Raw genomic sequence first — 22,808 nt, forward strand, 5'->3', positions numbered from 1 at the left:
AACAGCACGAAATGGTTCATAATTCAAACAGGATAGGTTTTGATTAAGATGTGGAGCATTGCTCTAAAGATTTATCTTTCTCTCTCTGTTTGTCTATCTGTCTATTTATTTATGTATGTGTGTGTGCATGCGTGTGTGTGGTCTACCCGCCCATGTGGAGGTAAATGTCTTCCCTCTCTCTTGTTCTCCACCTCCTATTTTGAGACATGGTCTGTTATTGAACCTACAGCTTGCCATTTGGCAGTGCTGGCTGGTCAGCTAGCCCCTGGGATCCTTCTGTCGCTGCACCCAACCCCCCATACTGAAGATACAGATAGCTGTCACAGCACCTGGCTTTTATGTGGGTGCTGGGAATCTGAAACTGGATCCTCTTGCTTGTGCAGTAAGCACTTTACCTACTGAGCCATCTCCCCAGTCCTCTAGTCTTTTTAATTTCCAGTTATTTTGTGTATATACGAGTTTTGCCTGCATGTAGTCTGTGTGCCATGTGTTGCTTGGTGTCTGAGGAGGCCAGAAAAGGACATGGGATCTTCTGGGACTGGATTGCTATGCAGCTGAGGATGACTTTGAACTCTGATTCTTCCTGCCAGCACTTCTCAAGTGCTAGAATTGCAGATGTGTACCATCATGCCTGCAGAGAAGGCTCTTCCTGTGTGTACAGTGTTCCATACCACTGAGCCTTTTGGGTGGCAGGATGAAGGAAGTACCACTATCTGCTGATCTTCTGCCTCCAGGCATTTGTGTGGTAAAGACAAATTGGTGTATAGAATTGTAGGGCTGGAGAGATGGCTCAAAGGTGAAGAGTACTTACTGCTTTTCCAGAAGACCTGGGTTAGTTCCCGGCATCCACCTGGGGGTTCAGAACTGCCTATAACTCCAGTTCCAGGGGATGTAATGTCCTCTTCTGACCTCTGTAGGCACCAGGTATACATGCAGTACCCACACACTTATACATATAAAAAAGGAAAATAAATCTGCCTCCATAATGGTTATATAACAGTGAATTTTTTTTTGTGTGTGTGTGGCTTTTTTTTTTTTTTCTTTTGGTTTTTTTGAGACAGGGTTTCTCTATAGCTTTGGAGCCTCTCCTGGAACTAGCTCTTGTAGACCATGCCAGCCTCAGAGATCTACCTGCCCCTGACTCCCGAGTGCTGGGATTAAAGGCATGCACCACCACCACCCAGCAGTAACACTGAAATTCTTGAGACTAGGTTAATAAACATTAGCCAGGCGTGGTAGTGCACGCCAGAAATCTGAGCTTTCCAGGCTGAGGCAGGAGAATCTAGAGTTCAAGGTCAGTCTAGGATAAATAGTCATTTATTATTACAACACAGGAGTTCCCACAGCACTTACTCTTTTTTTTTTTTTCTTTTCGGTTTTTCAAGACAGAATTTCTCTGTAGCTATGGATCCAGTCCTGGACCTAGCTCTTGTAGACCAGCTGGCCTCGAACTCACAGAGATCCGCCTCACTCTGCCTCCCCTCCTTCCTCCTTTTTTTTTTTTTTTCTTTTTTAAAGATTTACTTATTATGTGTTCTGTCTGCAGGCCAGAAGAGGGCACTAGTTCTCATTATAGATGGTTGTGAGCCACCATATTGCAGCTGGGAATTGAACCAGGACCTCTGGAAGAGCAGCCAAAGCTCTTAACTGCTGAGCAATCTGTCCAGCCCCCAATAGTGAGCCTTTTTAAAAAACAAAAGCAAAAGCAGAGTTAGAAAACAAAAGGAATAAAGGTCATGAAGCAATTACAGATTCCCTAGCACTCAGGAGGCTGAGAGTGGGCAGAGCTTGAGTTTGAGGCTGGCTGAGCTAAAGAGCCAGACCCTGTCCAAAAAAACAAATAAAAAACCAAGCCACATTGGCATATGTGTGATTTTATATTCTGCTTCATTTGGAACAGCAGTCTATCTATATTGTCATTGGACAAAGCCCTCAAACTTTCAACTGTTCTTTGGAGATCAAATATGAAATTACAACAGTCAAGGCTAAAGTGACATAACAGATTTCAAATGATTTTTTCTGTTTTCTCTGTCTTCCCCCACGTCCTTCCTTTCTTCTATGATAGGGGCTTTGCCCAGGCCAGGCTGTTCTGAAACTCGCAGTCTCCTGCTTCAGCCTATTGTGCAGTTGAGAGGACAAGATGTGACATCATACCTGGCTCAGATAACTTAGTTTTTTGAATGCTACTTAGTATTCCATCTAACACAGTCTTTGTTTTCCTGTTTTTCATTATCGTAATGACGCTGATGTGAGTAGTCTGATTTGTTTCTTACTTGAATTCTTAGAAGTGGAAAAGGAGTGTGTGTAATTGAGTCTTTTCATGTAGTTATCCAAATCATCTTCAAGAAATTTATGTATTCGAAAGCAAAATTTTCTTTAGGTGTTTTCCCTGCTTTTGCCAATCCTAGATGTTCTTCTGTGTTGTTTTTGTCATAGGGAAGGATAAAAGAGGCAGAAGTTCCGCTTCCAGCCTCTTCATTATAGAGTGTGCTCCAGAGGACACCCAGGCCGTGTGATGGAGTGGGATTCTGTGCAGGAAGGGTTTTGTTAGGTTGTAGTGTTTTCAGGTCGCTTGTCTCTTAAGCACTTGCAGGTTCTGCATATAGGTCACGTTTTAAATAGCCTTGTCAGGGCAAGGTATAAGCACAGCTATAAAGAAGCTTAAAGAGATACTGAATGTGTTCCATACACCAGATGGTGCAGCCTAACACTCACTATAGCATTAATTCTCTCAACCAAGTGTTTTGAAACATCTCCCAGAGGCTGGTCGGGGAGAGGGCGGGGGAAAGGTGTGTGCAGTGCCTGTGGAGGCCAGAGGAGGAGGATGGATCCCCAGGGACTGGAGTTATTGGAGATCGCTAGCCACCATGTGGGTGCTTAGAACTGAACTTGAATCTTCTGCAAGCGTAGCCAATGCTCTTACTTGCTGAGCTATCTTTCCAGCCCCTGGACCTTTAGCTCTTTGAGTCTTCCTCTCCTTCTTTTTGTTTTCTGAGCTTGAGAGATTTTTGTTTGGTTGGTTTTAGTTTTCAAGACAGGGTTTCTCTGTGTAACAGCTCTGGCTATCCTGGAACTTGCTTTGTAGACCAAGCTGGCCTCCAATTCATAGAGGTCTGCTTGCCTCTGCCTTCCAAGTGCTGGAATTAAAGGTGTGCGCCACCACCATCCAGCATAGTTTTTTTTTTCTTTCTTTTGTTCTTGAGAGATTTTTTTTTTTTTAACATAGATGGTCTACTTAAAAGTTCCAAGTTTAAAATATTCTTTACGTAGTTTGTCAGGATGGAAGGATTAAAAATTATAGTTATACTCAGAACTATCTTACAGTGAAATTAGCTTTGGAGCCTAAATTGTTTATTTTGGAGCTCGGGTCTCTAACATGCAGGTTCCTGTGACTGTCATCACTGTTCAGATCTAGAGCAGGCTCATGACTGCAGGCAGACCTTTCAGAGCTGCCCTTCCCATCCTAGCGGTGTTCATTTCTGTCTTACTGGGCATGTCATATTCATGGACGCACACTGATAGGCTGTTTGCACAGGCCTCTTTCACTTAGGGTAATGTTTGAGCTTCACCCATGCTATATATTATAGCATGAGTAATAAAAACCCAGAGACAGATACTTGGGTTTGATATAAAGATCAGAAAAGCAAAGCAGTCAACCACTAGAGAGCTCTTACCTCAATGAAATCTTCAGAATGAAAGAGGTCGAGTCCCTGTCTCATCCCACTTTATGTTTCTCTCTAGTGCTGGGATTGAAGGCGTGCACCCCCACCCCCTGCCTCTATGGCTAGCTAGTGTGGCTGCTGGGATTAAAGGTGTGGCCACCACTGCCTGGCTTGTACTGCTGACTAGTGTGGTTGGCTTTGCGCTCCAATCTTCAGATTATTTGTGCTTTATAGTAAAATGTCACTGTAGTATATATTTGTAGTCCACTTCTCATTTTTCCTGAGCTGGGTTCTGCTTCATGGGTGCGCTACAGTTTTCTTGTCTGTTTGTTACTGCACGTCCTTTGGACTTTTCCAGTTTCTGGCAATTATGAATGGAATGCTATGGACAATTTTGTAGTGGTTTTTATATAAATATAAGTTTTCATTTTCTTACAATAAATATCCAGGAGGGAGATTCCTAGTATGTGTTGTAGTGATATGTTTAACTTTATAAAAATGTTACCAGGGCTGGGCGGTGGTGGTGCCTGCTTTAATCCCAGCACTCAGGAGGCAGAGGCAGGTGGATCTCTGTGTGTTTGAGGCCATCCTGGTCTACAAGAGCTAGTTCCAGGACAGGCTCCAAAGCTACAGAGAAATCCTGTCTAGAAAAACCAAAACCAAAACGAAAACAAAAAAAAACCAAAATGTTACCAGGACTGGTGAGATGGCTCAGCCGGTAAAGTGTTTGCTGTGCATGCCGACAACCTCAGTTTGGTTTCTGGAGCCCATGTGAACTGGGAGGAGCAAACTGCGTTCACAGAATTGTCTTTTCACCCCCGCGTGAAGTGCTGTGGCTTGCACACATGCCCCACCTACTCATAGTCACATACACACTCACACACCCCTCACCAGACACACACCCACACACACCCACACACTGTGCACACACACCCCTCACCAGACATACTCACATACCCCTCACCAGACCCACATACTGCATACACTCACACACCTCACCAGACCCACACACTGCACACAATTATACACCCCTCATCAGACCCACACTGCACACACACATACCTCACCAGACACACACACTGCACACACTCATACATCCCTCACCAGACCCACACATACCCACACAATGTGCACACACACCCCTCACCAGACCCATACTGCACACACTTATACACTCCTTACCAGACACACACACTCACACACTCTTACGCACCTCTCACCAGACACACACACTTACACACTGCACACACTTACACACCCCTCACCAGACACACATACTCACACACTGCACACACTCACACATACCCCTTACCCCCCCCCCCCCCACACACACACTTCTTCCCCCTCTCCTAATAATTTTTTTTAATTAGGAGAGTGCTAAGCAGTTCTTAGGGTGCCTGTGCCAGTTTGCATCTCCACATGCCACATATGGTGATTCTAGTTGTTCTGTGTCTGTGTCAGCATTTGTGTTGCCGCTGTTCTCTTGTTTTGTGGTGCTGGGAAACATGGGGTCTTATGTAAGCACTCTTCCGCTGAGCTATATTCCCAGCCCTCTTTTCACTATCTTTTAGCCATTTTAATAGTTACGGGGTAGCATTTCAATATAGTTTTAATTTCCATTTCTCTAATGACTCAACGACATTTAATTATACTCAGCTTTGTGTTTTCGTTCATTGTTATATTTTCTTTGGTGAGTTACCTTTTCATGTTTTTGCCCATTTTAAAACTGGTTGTTTTCAGGACTAGAAAGATGGCTCAGAAGTTAATAAAAGCACTTGGAGCTCTTACAGAGAACCTGGATTCAGGTCCCCACATTCACATGGTGGCTCACAATCATCTGTAACTGCAGTGCCAGGGGATCTGACACCTGTTCTGACCTCTCAGGGCACCTGTATACTTGCCCTGCACATATACATAATATACATACCCAGATGATATTTTCCAAATCAAGCTAACTTCTACACCCAGATACGCATAAAATAAAATAAGAGATTTTTAGAAGTCTTTAAAACTGGATTGTTGCTGGGTGTAGTGACATGCACCATTAATCTCAACATTCAGAAGGCAGAGACTGGTGGTGCATCTCTGGGTTCGAGGGCAGCCTGGTCTAATAGCAAGTTGCAGGCTATCTAGGGCTTTTTTTTTTTTTTTTTTTTTTTTTTTTTTTTTTTTTTTTTTTTTTTTTTTTTTGGTTTTTCGAGACAGGGTTTCTCTGTAGTTTTGGAGCCTGTCCTGGAACTAGCTCTGTAGACCAGGCTGGTCTTGAACTCACAGAGATCCACCTGCCTCTGCCTCCCAAGTGCTGGGATTAAAGGCGTGCGCCACCACCGCCCGGCTTATCTAGGGCTTTGTAGTGAGACTGTGTCTCAAAAAAAGAAAAAGAAAATTATCTTTTTTTTAAACTGTTGTGTAAACACACATACACACACTTGCTTCTTTTTCATCCTGGATGCTAGTCCTTTTAAGAATGTATGATTTGAGCCGGGCGGTGGTGGCGCATGCCTTTAATCCCAGCACTTGGGAGGCAGAGGCAGGTGGATCTCTGTGAGTTCAAGACCAGCCTGGTCTACAAGAGCTAGTTCCAGGACAGGCTCCAAAACCACAGAGAAACCCTGTCTCGAAAAACCAAAAAAAAAAAAAAAAAAAAGAATGTATGATTTGCAAATGTTTTCTCCCAGTATGGAGTTTGTCTTTTTATTCTATTATCAATTTTTTTTATTGAATAAATATATTTTGATGGTCCAGTTTATAATTTTTTTTGTATTGTAGATCTTCTGATATCACAGCTAACGACTTTTCACATAGCTGTAAAATGTGAAACTACTTGTGTCTTTTTTTTAGATTTTGTATGGTTTTATTTGTTTGCTTTTTTATTTTTAGCTATTTAGTTCAATTAATTTTTGTATAAGGTGTGAAGCTGGGCTGTAGCTGTGACTAAGTGAGGTACTAAGGGTTTGCCTTGTATGTGCAAGGCCCCGATTTTCATTTTATTGCCTACCCCCACCCACTAAATGAAGGCAAGTTATTTTTTTTAAAGATTTACTTATATTTATTTTATGTGTGGGTCTGTGTGCCATGTTCCTGAAGTGCCTGTAGAGGTTAGAAGAGGGCATTCCCTAGAACTGGAGTTGAGGACAGTTGTTAGTCATCATGTGGGTTCTGTAACCAAACCTGGCTGCTCTGCAAGATCAGCAGTCTCTTAACCACTGAGCTACCTCTCCAGGCTGCTCCTTTTTTATATGGATGTCCATGCTATGTTTTCTTAATTGTGTAATGAAGAGAGTAATAAAAACATATGGGCCTGCCTGGCGGTAGTGACACACACCTTTGATCCCAGCACTTGGAAGACGGAGGGAGATGGGGCTTAGTGAGTTTGAGGCCAACCTGGTCTGCAAATCGAGCTCCAAGCCAGCCAGGACTGTTACACAGAGAATCTTGTCTCGAAAAACAAAGCAAAACAAAACAAAACAAAAAAAAGGGAGGGGGACATAATATGCAACTGTGGTTAGTGTCCATAGTTTCAGAGAGGCGGGCTGCTCTGATCCTGGAGTCCTTGCTTACACGTGAGCAAATGAACGTGTCTAGCGGCCTGGTTGGGAGCACTGTGGGAAGAGTGGAGTGAGTGAAAGTGCAGCATGGTGCCTGGTCCATGGTAAATGTTTAATGAGTGTTAGCTGCCCTTCCACAGTTCCTGTTGGCTAGGTTAAAGTTGTGTCATTTAGAGTTAAGATCAGATGGTGTGGGGGATGTTGCTCAGATGATATTGTGCTTGCCTAGCGTGCTGGAAGCCTTGGGGTCAGCGCCTGATACTATATCAACAGGATACAGTGGTGTATACCTGTAATCCTGTAATCCTGGCATTAGGATGTAAGGGCCCAGGTCATTCGCAGGTGCACAGTGACTATGGTCCAGCCTGGAAAACATGAGACGCTCTCTGGAAAACAGAACAGATTAGGTGAAGGCAGTTTTGATAGTATAAATGTTTTTTTCTAAGTTCTCCCCCCGCACTTGAGACAGAGTTTTTCTATCTAACCCTGGTTGTTCTGCAACTCATATAGACCAGACTGACCTCGAACTCACAGAGATCTACCTCTAAGTACTGGGATTCAAAAGTCAAAAGCATGTGCTTCCATGCCCAGCTTTTTAAGCTCTTTAAAAAAATGTATTTCTAGTTTTCTAAGACAGGATCTCATTTAGCTTAGGCCTGACCTTGAGTTCAACATGTAACTGAGGTTGGGCTTTGATTGTTCTGCCTTTGTTTCTCAAGTGCTGGGCTCACAGGCGTGTACCACCTGTACCACCATGACGGGCTCACAGGCGTGTACCATCTGTACCACCATGCCCGGTCACAGTTAGGTTCCACCATGCAGGGCTCACAGGCAGGTTCCACCATGCGGGGCTCACAGACAGGTGCCACCATGCGGGGCTCACAGGCAGGTACCACCATGCCTGACAAAACCTTTTCTTTATTCCGCCCTTCTCCCTTCCCACCTTTCCTCTTTTTCCCCTTTTCCTTTTGCTTCTGCTGCCCTGTTTGTTGTTTTGTGTTATTTTTCAAAAAGATTTATTTAATGTATGTGTGAGAGAGGGAGAAAGGGAAGGAAGGGAAGAGTGAGAACATGTGTATGCACCATGTCTTTACTGGTGCCTTTGAATGCCAGAAGTTCTCTTAACTACTGGGCCTTCTCTCCTAATCCATTTATTTATTTATTTATTTATTTAAAATTTTATGTTAAATGTGTATGAGTGTTTTGTCTACATGTATGTGTATATACCATATATGAATCTGGTACCAGCAAAGGCCAGAAGAGAGCATTGGATTCCCTAGAAATGGGGATACAGAGGGTTGTGAACTGCCTTGTGGATGCTTCAAATCAAACCTGGATCCTTTGGAAGAGCAGCCAGTGCTCTTAACTTCTGTGCCATCTCTCCAGCGCCATCAGTCCCCTTATTTTGTCTTTTTAGATGGTCTCATGTATGGCATAGGCTGGCTTTGACACCTTAAGTCTCCTGCCTTGTAAGTGTTGGATCACAATAGGTGTGTGCCACCACTCCCAGGCATGTCCCGTTAAAGCTGGATTCAGGGTAGTAAAGTGTGGTGAGATAGGTATGTGTGTATAGAGTATTGGTCATCAAGTGCTTTGTGCATCAGTGCTGAAAGTTATAAAATTGATTACTTAACAATGAGACTATGAGGGTGAATAGATTCGCACTGTACAACTGTGAGGGACAGCCTGGACATCATAGACATTATCCAACTCTTTGTTAATGACAAAATTGGCTTTAAGGGCTTAAACAAGGTTTATGTGTATGTCAGACACTCACATATGTGTTAGAGCATAGTTTTCATTTAACATTTCAAAGCAAGGTGATTTTTTTTTTTTTTTTTTTTTTTTTTTTTGCCTGTGAATAGAAGATGGGCTAGAAGTTCAAACACACTGACCTGAGAGATGTGGTTCAAAGGCAGGACACTGAGTTGGCTCAGCAGTACAAGACACAAAAGAAGCAAATCCAGAAACACAAAGTGCCCAAGCATCAATTTTTACTGGCACTGAGTTTGGTCAGTTTTGAAATTCTTTGTTTTGTAAATACAAATGTAACCGAAGCTCAGTCCTAGTTGTTTTCAGTGTTATGCCTGCCTCCTGTGAGACAAGTGCATTGGGGCTAGTCTGTCTGTGTGTGTGTGTGTGCACACCTTTTCATCTTCTTGTTTTTTTTTTTTTTTTTTTTTGGCTACTGGCAAAGGCTGATAGGGAGCAAATACTGGAAAGATCACTTTAATTCTATCAGAATGAGATTGTTTGCTATGAGCATCATGCCGGCCTTAATCAGCCTAAATTACTTCCGTCCTGCTTTCAGGGAGACTTCATACCGACATAGCCGCCTTCCTGATTTTAAACCATTCTCTGGGAGCAGCAGGGGAAGAGCACAGCATAAAAGAGGAAATAGGTGAGGGACTATCATCCCCGTTATATGGGAGAGGCTTTCTGGTGAGGGACTATCATCCCCGTTATATGGGAGAGGCTTTCTGATGAGGGACTATCATCCCCGTTATATGGGAGAGGCTTTCTGGTGAGGGACTATCATCCCCGTTATATGGGAGAGGCTTTCTGGTGAGGGACTATCATCCCCGTTATATGGGAGAGGCTTTCTGGTGTGCTCCATTCTGGTGTTAGAATGCAGTCATTTTCTAGTGGCAGTCTGCACTGGGATCCCAGGTCAGGTGAATTCTGTCCGAGGAGCCTTGAGGACCTTGTACTTGTTCACTCAGGTAACAATGTCTCCTCAGAGGCTAAACGACCTGCAGACCTGTGGTTTATTTTGGTTCCTCTTAAGCTCACCTGAGATCTCTGATAGAGTTTCATTGTCATTAAAAGGGGTCAGGGTGGAATCAGTAGTGTGGTATCCACATCTTTAATCCGTGCCCTAGGGAGCCCGAGGCAGGTGGATCTCTGAGATTAAGGCCAACCTGATCTATGTGGTAAGTTACAGGCCAGCCAGGGCTCAATGATGAGACTCTTACCTAGGGAAAAAGGTGTGGTGGGAAGGTATCGGCATCCCTTTGTTTAAGACATAGGAAATGGCTTTTTGATAGGGTCTTACTCTGCAGATTATATAAACCCACTATATATCTTAGATTGGCCTCAAATTTAAAGTGATCCTCTGCTTCAGCCTCCCAGGTGCTTAGATTGAAGGTGTGAACTAACGTGTCTGACATTAGTTTTCTATTTATATTAAAATTATCCTTGTTTTTTCCTGTTTATGATAGCATTATAAGTAGCCTTTTTGAAAATTACAGTTTTCTTTTTGTTTCAGTTTGTCACTATTATATGGGACAATTGATTTTTGTTTGTTGACATTGTATTATTGTGGAGGGCTACAAGAACAAAGCACTAAAGCCTGGAGGGCTTACACAACACCAATTCATTTCTCCAGAACTAGAGCGTGGAAATCTGAGCTAAATAAGTTGGTGGGATTGACTTCTCAAAACCAGTGTCTTGGGTTTGCAGATGGCCGTCTTCTGGCATCCTCACCCTTTGTGCTTCTGGGTTCTAATCATCTCTCTCGTGGGCTCAGATAGCAGGTTGGAGCCCATCCATATGACTTCATTTTTGCCTTAATATCTCAGCAGAGGATCTGTTAACAAATACATTCATACTAAGGGTCTCATGAAGCTCAGGCTTGGCTTGAGCTTGATACACAGCCGAGGATAATCATGAACTCATGCTCCTCTTGACTCCACCTCCTGAGTCCTAGAATAATAGGCGTGTGCCATCATTCTGGGCTTCAGAAGCCTCTTTCTGTCCTTTCATCACCCTTCCTTGAACTACTTCCTTTAAAATAAGTGGCCTCTTCTGTCTCTTTGTTTGATAGCATGTTTGTCCTTGACCTCACCCTTCATTCTCCAAGGAAGTGAAATTTACTTTTAGCAAAATGTTTCTTGAAATTACCTCCTTTGTACTCTCAGTTATATAAGGAATGTTATTTTGACTATAGACATTATCGCCATGGTCCCTGTACTTCAGCTCCCTAAGCCTGAGTTTTTAATGTGGGATTTAGCGGCTCACAGACATCGATAAGGCATTTTTCATCTCTGTGATCTGCAGGTAAACGGCACCTTATTTTTTCAGTCTTTCCTTGCTCACATTATGATTCGTAAATGTCTTACTGTCTGGAAGTTCAAGAAGTAGATTACAACCCTGTGTATCTCTCAATCATCGGTAGCTAGTGATGCCGCTATAATTCCACTTTATCTCACAGCAGGGTCTGGTAGAAAGCACATCAGTAATGAAAAACAGTAATTCAGACTGTGTGTGGTGGAGCATTCTGAAGGCTTATAGATCTGCCTGCAGCAACCAGGGAGTTTTCAGGCTGCCTAGATAACCTGAGTCAGTTATAGCTCCCGAGACACGATTTTCATACTGTTTGAAGCTGCCATTGGGCTGAAATGGCTCTTGTGTCTGGGTTCTCCTACTACTCCCCCAGTTAGGGTTATTATTTTTTTCTAGTAGGGTTGTTCACTGAAGAAGAAAATTATATATGAAAACTTTAACATATAATTTAGAATTCTTTATTTATTAGGGAGGTTGGAAAATTTGCAGTTATTTTATGAGATGATTTAGAATGATGATGTCCTGCTGTGAGAAGATGTTGGTTAGGAAGGTAGGAAAGGGAGGTCCTTGCAGCTGTCACGTGTCACAGTTTGGACGGAGGGCGGCAGTTGTGAAGCTGTGTTTCAGTTCATAGACTCTATTAAATGCTTACCACGTGTATTATAGACATGCCACATTGTAAACCTGCATTTCATAGTAATAGTGGACTCTGCCCTTAAAGATCCCACACTCTACTGGGGGGAAATGGATTTTTAGTGGGCATCCAAAGGGCATTCTGTAGCGATCAGAGAAGGCTTGCTAAGGTCAATGACACAGAATTTTGAAGGGAGGGCGGGGTTTCTGCCAGGCCAATTTGGAGAAGATTTGGCCCTTTTGAGGTGTAAGTGGAGGATGAAGAGTTTCTTGAGACTGGAAAGTGCGTAGGCAGGAATGGATGTAGGGTCCAAAGGGACAGATAAGTAGCTTTCAGGTTCTGATGCATCTTAATTTGTATTTCTCCTGTAAAGAACTAGTGTGGTGAATTTGGCATCGTAGAAAAATAATTGTGAAGGTGGTATGGAGGATGCCGTTAGAACTAAGAGTTCAGTACCAGTCAGGAGCCTGTTAATACAGGCTCTTGAAGGAAGGTAGGGTTTCTGGCATGTGTGGATATATTCCAGCGATGTTTCATAGGCTTTCTCCAAAGTGGAGATAGTACTAGAGTCACAGTGTTGATGGGACGAGTAAATAAATGCCTTCATTTTGAGCGAACTATGGCTTGTAGATAGTGCTGCATGTCAGGTGCTGCCTTATCAATTAATACAGCAAATAGGACTTGCACTAATCCTGTGGTTAAAAGGGTAGAGGTGAGGGAAAGAGTGGCCTCAGGTGGCTACTAAGGGACTGGGAGTGTAGTTCAGTGGCCTAGTGCTCCCTAGCTCTGCTGAAGGGAGTGTATGGGAGAAGCAAAGCAGAAGCTGAGATCTACCCTGGACCAGGCTGCCCTGTCACTCGTCATCAGTGTCTGACTTTGGGAATTGGTGTTGGCTCTAGAATCATTGCTCACCAGTGCTTGTAAGCAGCTTCTGGAGACACAGTTAAGCCCTGAGGAACATAAGCTTGTCGTAATGGCTCTCACAGAAGCTAAGTGAGGAACGGAGAAAATGTAAACAGTGCATGGGAAAGGCCGCATGAAGGCTGGTGCTTGGCTGTTCTTTCTTATAAGAATCGCTTTACTTTTTCATTGTGTCTTAATAGAGAGAATTTATAAGCCAGAAGAATCAGTGTATACGACTTAACAAGGTTATTTCATTAATAACACATAGAGGCTCTCAAACGAAAGTCATTTTTCCCCCGAACACTCTAAAGGAATAATGGGAATGACTCAGCAGAGCCTCATTTAGCTCCCAGTGCTGCTAGAACAGAGGACGTAGATGGCTTGTGTAGTGTTTCCTACTCGTGTAGGACGCAGAAGGCAGCTTGTGTTTATTCCATGCTGCTGTGTGCCGGAGACTCCATATAAATGACCTGAGACGGAGGTGTCGTCTGGTTTCAGAGCACCTCGGTGAGATGCTGCTGATAGCTGGCAGAGTTAGAACCTGAGTCTGGTTTGTCTGGTTGCAGAGCCAAACACTTACCACTCCTCCTTATTTGGATAACTTCACGTTAGTGAAGTTTCTATCGTTTGCCCAGAAGTGCTTCGATGGGATTTTGCCATAGAATAATATCGGTGAGCAGAAGGACAGCCTCTGTGCTTCCCTTTTCATTTGCACAGAGCACCGGGAAGTGAATTGGTGAGGCCTTCACAGATGCCTGATTTCTTAGCAGGTTCTTAGTTATGGGTTCCGTGTGAAATAAGGTATAGGACCTTTGACTTAGCAGTAAGGTAGGCGATCTCTCCTATTTCCTAGAAGGGGAAGCTGAAGCTCAGAAAAGGGACGTGACTTGTCTGGCAACAGTGGGTTGCTAACAGAGTGGAGTTAGAACCTGAGTCGATATTCTGGACCAAGGCACAAGCCTTTGTAACTCTGGAGCTGCTAGCACATGGTAGACATATGTGATTTGATGATTTGTTTTTGTCCCTGATAGTCAGCATCTACTGTCAAGATAGAACAGTGTTCAGATTCTCCCGAGTTGGTTCCTTAGTCATCTTGTAATGAGCATGGCCTTGCAGGTCCCTGTCTGAAGAGAGGCTTCCTACCTGCTTGCTGGCTCTCTGCCGGATGCACCTGGGGAATGGCTTGTGTGATTTGAATGTTAAGAAAAAATGCCCCATGGAGGGGCGGGGCTAATCCATTGTACCCTTTTCAGGCCTTTCCCCCAAGCTTGCCAGCTTAAGAGTTACATTGCCAGCATTTCCTGGAGTGCTAGACCAAAAATGAGATGGGCCTGAGGTGTGATCTGTACACCTGTCGTCTGAACGACTTGCAGTGCTGAGGCAGTATGGTGGCAAGTGGCAAGTGCATGGCCTACTGGGGCTGTGTGTGGACTGAAGGACAGCCTGAGTAACTTAGCAGGGTTCTGCTTCAAAATAAAAAAGGCCCGGGATATAGTTCAGTGGTTGAACAGTTGCCTAGCTTGTGAGAGACCTTAAAGTCAGTTCCTAGGATCTAAAAGATAAAGTGAAGTCGGTGAATCCCTGTAACGATGGTGTGACGGCCAGTGGTAAACTACAGCAGCAGCTGTGGGCAGAGTTAAGGCTGTGGCCTGGGGCTCTGAACCCATCTCAGCCTTAACAGAAAGCTGCTTTAGATTTGCTTCGTGAGACTCTGCTTAATACATAAAGAAACTGAGGCTCAGAGATGTGACTTTGCCATAAAGAAGCATGCTTATTGTTATCCAGACAAAACTGCCCCAGGAAATTCCTGTTACTTCACCCTCTGCTTGCCTCTCTTGGGTGGAAGGTCAATACCGTTAGAATTGTCAGGCGCCAGCCTGGGTGACCAACCTAATGGAGCAGAACAGTTCCAGCTCCAAATAATGGTAGACTTGGAGCAGAGCCCGGCGTAATTAAGCCCTGGAGTAAAGAACTTGATGTTGGTCTTGATTTGTTTCAATGAACAGACTGGAGGTAGGAGTATATATTCTGAGCAAAGAGAAAACAATGGCCCTAGAGATTTATACCACTGTCTTTAAGGTTGTTTGATCTTATATTTAATTTGGACAATTCTGTAAAAATATGGTTGGGTTATTTTAATTTATTTGTATATTTGTTTTGGTAGATGACATTGTTAAGCAGGGTAAAATTTGGTGTTTCTCTACTCATTAAAAGACTTCCCAGTAAGTTTTTATGGATTTCCAGTAGAGTTAAAGACAGGATGCCCTCATGACTCAAAATCCCCTAAAGACTTGGGTTCGTGTAACCTTGAGATATTCCATTGTTCTGTGTTCTCTTGTACTTCATCTGTTTAGTTTCCCAGTACTCAGTGTTTCCTTAGCAAGTAAACCTGAGCTGATAAAGGGGTAGTCTCTTAGAGGGGAAGGTGAGGTTAGTCGGTTGGCTTTTGTTGCCATGACACAGTATTTGATGAAAACAATGTAATGGGACTGTTGAGATGACTCAGTGGGTCAGGGCACTTGCTGTCAAGTCTGCCAAATAGAGTTCAAGCCCTGGAACCCACATGTTGGAAGGAAACAACTGTCAGAAGTTGCCCTCTGACACCCCCCCCCCCATGTGTGCTGTGGCTTGAACATGTGTGCATGTATGTATATACATACACAGAGAGAGTAATAACTTAAATAATAAGTAAAATTTTTAAAAATGAACAGGAAGGGGAGGGTTTCTTTTGGTTGTTTCAGAGGTATCAGCCCCTGGTAGTCTTGTCCATCCTTGTGGGCTTGAGGGGGGGAGGCTGGGCTGGGGTATGTGGGAGACGACAACAATACTGCTGAACGCTGGGCTGCATAGTCTCAGGCAGCCTGGACTATCCTGAAGCCTGTCTCAAAAAAGATAAGAGAAAAAGTATTCAGAATTTGTAAATCTTCCCTCAACCCCACCCAAAACTGTATTAAAAAAAAAAAACCAGATATGTATTTTTCAGTTGGTGTGAACTTGGTGTTCATTTGCCCCCACCCCAGTATGTGTTGTTGTTGTGAGACAAGCTACAGTTTGTGCATGTTAAGGATACATTATACTACTGAGATACACCCCTGGCCCCTTTCATTCATCTTCAGCTTTAGTTTTTTCCCTTCCTTTTAAATTCTCGTTAATTTGTTTTTTAATATGCATGCCATCAAGATACTTCCAAAAGTCAAAACTCTATAAAGAATCATGCCAGGTGTGGTGGCACAAACCTGTAATCCCAGCACTTGAGAGGCAGAGGCAGGTGGATCTCTGAGTTCAAGGCCAGCCTGGTCTAGCGATGCCAGGAATGTTTACACAGAGAAACCCTTTCTCAATAAACCAAAACCAAAACCACCCAAACAAGCAAAAACTGTGTTTTAAGTATCCATTTCCGGGACTAGAATCCCTGGGTGTACTGCTCTGCTGGGCCAGTGTCACAGGGTACAGCTGACGCAGACAGAGAGCTTTCTTTTCTCACAGCTGTGGAATATGGGCGATGAAAACCCAGGTGTGAGCAGAGTTGAGTCTGGCGCAATGTCTTACTAGATGGCAGATGACTTTCTCTCTGTGTCTTCCTTATTTTCCTTTCTTGTATAACGATGCGAGCTGTATTGGATTTGAACTCCACCCAGTGACATGAGTTCATTTTCTCTGCTTCAAGGCCCCCTTCTCTAAACACAGTTCCACTGGGAGTGAACATTTTGACACAAGGATGGGGGTGGAGTGGGTGGGGCTGGTACATTTCAGTCTAAAACCTTGGCCTCCCCCTCCCCCCTTTTCGAGCCTGGGCATCCCAGGCTGCCACTGAACTCTTGATCCTGCTGTCTTTGCCCCCGAGTGCTGGGTTATAGGGCGTTTGTGTTTTCACTCGCACCGTGGAAGCACTCAGGTCCCCACAGCCTGTCCTACACATGTGTGGTCGGGCGTTTGAACTGTCACTTGATGGGCGAGAAGAAGTATTCAGTATAGTTTTAAGTGGCATTTGTTTTTCTCAGTTTATAAAATCTGTTTGTCGTTAATGACCTGAGATTCTGTAAGACACGCTGGTATAGCCAGAATGGAGTGGAAATACAGGGCATCAGTGGCGCTGCTGCCAGCCTGGGCAGAGGCTGCGTGTGACTGAAGGATCCTCATGCTGGCAGTTCTAGTCTCATGGGACTCAGTATCCTATCTCCATGGAAACTAGTCTGACACAGAGACAGGGCCTGGGGATCACCCATGAACATCACTGAGAGATACTTGCAATGATACTACAAACAACCGTAGGTGCCCTCCCCTGTCCCCGGCACAGAGCCACTGCCTGAGTGCCCCCTCCCCACAAAGATAGAAGAAATGGAATGACATGTATTGATGGACAGAAGCCTCCCCAGGGAAGAGCCTCCAGCCCTGAACTCTGCTAAGACCCTGGGGTGACATGTGACTGCCAGACGGCTGGTGCTTTTCTGGGCAGGGAGACTATACCTCCTCTTGGATTCCCTTCCATCCCAGTTTGGCAAAAGTCTTGGCTCTTGAGCTCTTGAAGGAGAAAAATTCATACCAGGTACCAGTAGAGTGATCGTCAAGCAGGTTTTATTTTTAGCAGGCTAGTAGGCAGAAACAAAGTTCCATTACCAGAGGCTGCATATAGTATCCTCCTTAGTCCTGGAATGGTCTGTTTTAGAAGCTGCTACAACTAGATGCAGGGATATGTGAAAAAGTGAACCTGCTCGTAAAGCTGGGCCATTTCCTGGTGGAAGTGGAAGGATACTGGTGCATTTGTATGCTTCTCTGCGGGTGGATAAGGCTTGGTGGGAGCTGGCTTAGAGCCCACTGAGGCCAGCTTTGTTTTTCTCAGAACCCAGTCTTTCTTATCTGTTTAGCTTTGGTCTCTACCCATATATAAATCTTACTTATCTTCCTCAGTGCCCCGACCTCACAGTTTTAACTTTCCCCTTTGTTTTAAGATCAACAGTGATGCCCTTACTCTGGAGATACTCTGTGTTGCTGGAATCGGTGTTGCTCCTGCCAGGGAGGAGACTGGAGAAAGGTGAAAAGGCTGGAGGGCAGGCTATTTGTTGCTGCCCTGTTGCAGAGGCCTGACCCTCCCCTTGCTAGAGCCACCACCTCCTCCTCAGTTCCCTTTCTCCAGAAGCCTACTCTCTTACATCAGTTTCTGCCTCCCTCCATCCCTTTCTTTCCCCAAGTCAAATTGTGTTTGACTTTCCATATGCAACCAGGGTATTTAAATCACTCAGGAATGGACAGACAGTGGTTTACAGTGTACAACTGTCAAACTTGAAACTTCTTCATGTGTGTGTTTAGGTTAAAAGGAAACTCCAGTTCCTGAAACTTGAAAAGATAGTTCAGTGAGCTCAACCTGAACTCTAGGGGGATTTCTGGCCATTAGGTAAAAGTCAGCATTCCTCAGCAACTTGCGAAACTGGTTCTTATCTACCAGAAAGAGTAATTTCTCTTCCCTCTGTCAGAGGGACATATGACTGCCTGTGGCAAGTATCAACACCGCCAAAACCCATGCTGCTCTCCAGACTCCCTCAACATCACAAGTACCTGTTACACATTTCAAATCCATGCTTGTATCCTGCCCTTCTCACCTCCGCCTCTACCCTAAACTCCTTCCAGCTCATAGGATTCCTAGCCCCTAGCTACGCATTCTTCTTATTACCCTGCTATTCTTGATAATGTTGGCTACTCTCTGTGCCCTGCTCCTGCTTCTCTGACTATGTTTTCTCTATTCTCTGCCCCTGCTATGTTCCCCTCTCTCACGGATAGTACTGGCCAGGTCCAACCTGCTGGTCATGTTCAGTCTACTACTTTCTCTCTCTGCTCTGGACTCTTCCAGATGCCTCCGGCTGTTCTCTCTCTCATATCTACAATAAAGCCCTTCCCCTAACTATACCACGGAGTGGTCATGTCATCAGTCTATACAGTATGGACTGTCAAAATCAGAGAACCACTGGATAAAATCTGTGATCTTACTTTATTATCTGATGCTCTGATCCGAATAGGGAGAATTAGAGGGAGAGTTGACAGTTCACATTAGTGATGTTGTTTAATAGCTTTTCATGAGCTGATTGTGGCTTTCAGTTATGAGGTGGTTTAGTAAAACTACTACCCTGAAGTCCAAAGGTCTGGAAAAGGAACTACTGTTCTTTTCAGGGACACCTCCTCAATGATGTCACTGCCAAGTTCAGATCACCCAACATACTGGCAACATCAGTTTTGGGTGATCAGGTCCCAGTGTGGTTGTCTTAGTTAGGGTTTCTATTGCTTTGAAGAGACACCATGACCGTGGCAACTCTTACAAGGACATCATTTAGTTGGGTCTGGCTTACACTTCAGAGGTTTAGTCCATTATCTTCATGGCAGTGTGTAGGCAGACATGGTGCTGAAGAAGAAGCTAAGATTTCTACATCTTGATCCGCAGGCAGCAGAAGCAACTGTGCCCACACTGGGCATGGCTTGAGCGTATATGAGACCTCAAAGCCTGTCTCCACAGTGACACACTTCCTCTAACAAGGCCACATCTCCTAGTAGTGCTATTCCCTATGGGCCAAGTATTCAAACATAAATCTGTGGGGACCGTTCCTATTTAAATCACCAGAGGGTTTCTTGTTTTAAAGGAGTGGGGATGGATGGGAGGGCATAAAGTTTGAATTTTCCCTTCCCACAAGGTTTCTGCTTAGGTGGCTTCATTTATCAGGGACAGGGAAATCCTCCTGGGAGCCAAGAGGAGTCTGAAAGCCAACGGAAAGATGTTTTCTCAGTATCAATCCAGCTGGGAAGCATTCTGTTAGTGACACATGCTCCTTCCCCCTAAATATAACTAAATGTTACATGTGCTATCAACATAGCTTTAAAAAAAAGTAAAACAAAATTATGCATTTTTATAAAACTTGATAAAAATAGTCAGACGTATACACACACCCACACACACTCAAACGCACGCATGCACACACTATTAGTTTTCTGACATTTTTATCTTCCTGTGCCTGGTCTGCTTTTTCATCTCTATTGTCAGTAGGGCTGTTCACATCTTGCTAGCATCTGCTTTTCCCCTTTTCCCTCTGGCTTTCTGCGCCATTTCTTTGCAGGGCATTCCAGGCTTGGTTCTGGTTTGGGGAGCAGGTTTACAGACAACTTTGCAGATTGTCATTGCCCTGGCTTCTCTCCTCTAGCATCCTCTTTGACGTTTCTTTTGGTCATAGCATGACAGTGGTGGGATGTACGCCCTGAATGTGGGGGTGCCGGGTGGTCAGGGGTGGTTCTCGCGTCTTTATATTGCTCCTCTTATTTTAATGAGTAAAATTGCACGTCATTGTCTACTTGGGAGTGGGTTTGTGTAGGTGCACATAGTATCTGCCTTTTGTCCACCCAATGGGATGATTCTCTAAGGTTTATGAAGATTCATTTTTATTTATTGGTGAATATATACGTGTCTGTGTCTGTGTCTGTGTGCACGTGCATTCGTGTGGAGTCCTAAAGAGGGTGTTGGGTGTCCCTTTGCATCCTCTCTGCCTATGCCTCTGAACAGGATCTGTGCCTTTGAATGGGACCTTTTTTCTTTTCTTTCTGGTTTTCCAAGACAGGATTTCTCTGTGTAACAGACCTGGAATTTGCTTTGTAGACCAGGCCGGTGTTGAACTCACTGAGATCTGCCTGCCTCTGCCTCCCAATTGCTGGGATTAAAGGAGTGAGCCACCACTGCCCGGCCTGAAATAAGATCTTTTTCTGAACCTGGCACTTGATTTTTTGCTGGGCTAAAAGTAAATCTCAGCGATCCTCCTGTTTCCTTCTCCCTTGAAATTGGGGTTGATTGCAAATGTGTGTAGGAAATGCCTGACTTGTTACTAGGGAGAGTCCCCAATTATATTTGTGGTAGAGTTGTGCACACTGCAGTCACGAAGGGAGCATCACATGCCTTTCCTAATATAGCAGGTGTCTCTCTGGGTTAGAACACTTGGCATGGCGTGTCCTGCACTTAGCCTTCCTTGACAGTTTAGAGATGATTGTTGCTTTTACTTTGAGCCTTTTTTGCTGTGAAGCCCAGGCTGACCTTAAACTCACAGCCCTCTTGCCTCAGCATCTCCAGTGAGTGCCAGCTTTGCAGGCAATGTCACCACACCCTGTTTTAAAGCTGTTTGTTCCTTAGAATCACCTCCTTAAATTAAATGGGGCAATTCAGGTTGATGGGTAGAATAATAAAACTCCTTCATCAGATACAAAAATAGCTCAGGCTCCATTAACACCTAGAAAATGGGTAATGTATTAACTACTGTTTCCAAGGCAAAAATGAGGCAGTGTGTCCTAGGCAAACCAAGAACTGGATACAAGCTGTGTGTGGTAAATGTGTTTCTTTTGGGTGCCTTATTAGGCGAGGGATCCGATTATGGATCTTAAAATTCAAAGTTAGAATTCCTCATGCTTGGCTCCTACGTAGAAGAGAGTCTCATTTTTTTGTTTTTCATTTACAGAATAAGGTTAGTGAAGTATGACAATTACCTATAGTTAGTGGTATAAATTGCCTTTATGATACACTGGACATGGTCAGCTTTGAAGACATTATGCTAAATGAAGAAAGCCAGTCACTGAAGTTTTCTTTTGAATGATTTCTTTTTTAAAAAAAATATTTATTTATTTATTTATTATGTATACAGTATTCTGATTGCTTATGTGCCTACAGGCCAGAAGAGGGCACCAGACCTCACTGTAGATGGTTGTGAGCCACAATGTGGTTGCTGGGAATTGAACTCAGGACCTTTGGAAGAGCAGGCAATGCTCTTAACCACTGAGCCATCTCTCCAGCCATTGAATGATTTATTTTATGAGCTTTATGCAGACTAGATAAGTCCATAAGCAAATCCAAAGAGACAGAAGTCACATTAGAGCTTACCTTCAAGGACAGGAAGTGGTTGCTTAATGTATATGGAGTGTTTGAGGAGATGAAAGTAAGGAGAGCCTATTGGTTACACAACATGAATATGCTAAATAGCACCAAATTTTACATGGTAAAGTAGCCAATTGTATGTGAAGTGAATTGCGCTTTAATTAAAAAAGGGCTCAGAACTCAGAAAGCATATTGGTCTTACGTGTTTCCCAGAGGCAGAGGTATGAAGAGGTGAGCAAAGCCTAAGCCAGTGACGGGTGACTGCCTGGATGTGGCGCATGCTGCCCCCACACTCACTGTTCACTCGTCCTGATGTTTGGCAGAGCTAATTTGCTTGCAGTTCTGGGGAGGAATCTAGAGCTTTGCTCAGCAAGCGCTGTACTACTGAGCCTCATGTTCAGCCCTCAGAATTTAGTTTAATGCAAAGTCTGTATCTGGATATGTTGCAGTATCTGCTAAGACAGAAAAAGCCCTATAGGCTTTGCTTTATCTTGTTCGAGTCAGGGTCTCATTCTCTAGTCCATACTGATTAGAGATTACCACATAACGAAGGTTGGCCCCAAACTCAAAATCATCCTGCTTGAGCTTTCCAAGCTCTACGGTTGCAGCTGTGCCTCACCACACCCATTGTAAGCCCGCTACAATTTAGAGTCTTATTTCAGAGGGAAGGCCATGGGGTAAGTTATTCTTTGGGGAGCTCAGAAGAGAATCAGTCGCCATGAAATTGACAAAGTTGATGGCAGACCAAAAAGAGATATTCTTATTTTTGGAAAAGGATGTCATTTAGCTTGGGCTGGCTTGAACTCCTCATCTTTCTGTCTTCATCCCCCCAGTTCAGGAATTAAAGACAAGTGCCACCATACCTATCTCAAAAAATATTCTTTTGTTTTCTTTTTATGTATTTTTCTCTCATATAATACATCCTGACCACAGCATTCCCTCCCTCTCCTCCTCTCAGTCCCATCCCATCTGTCCCCCATCCCACTGCTCCTCTGTTTTCCTTCAGAAAAGAGCAAGCCTCCCAGGGATGTCAGCCGAACATGGCATAGCAAGATGCAATAAGACTAGGCACAAACCCTCATTAAGGCTGGGCAAGGCAACCCAAT

The 22,808-nt window shown here is 44.0% G+C and overlaps 1 protein-coding gene across 5 annotated transcripts in view; it reads left to right on the forward strand.

Annotated features, from left to right (window-relative positions):
* The window catches only part of Ascc1 (activating signal cointegrator 1 complex subunit 1), an 87,993-nt gene that overhangs the window by 9,321 nt on the left and 55,864 nt on the right, over positions 1-22,808 (forward strand). The window lies entirely within an intron of this gene.

This window comes from Chionomys nivalis, chromosome 19 (assembly GCF_950005125.1).
Source record: "Chionomys nivalis chromosome 19, mChiNiv1.1, whole genome shotgun sequence".
Lineage (NCBI taxonomy): Eukaryota > Metazoa > Chordata > Mammalia > Rodentia > Cricetidae > Chionomys > Chionomys nivalis.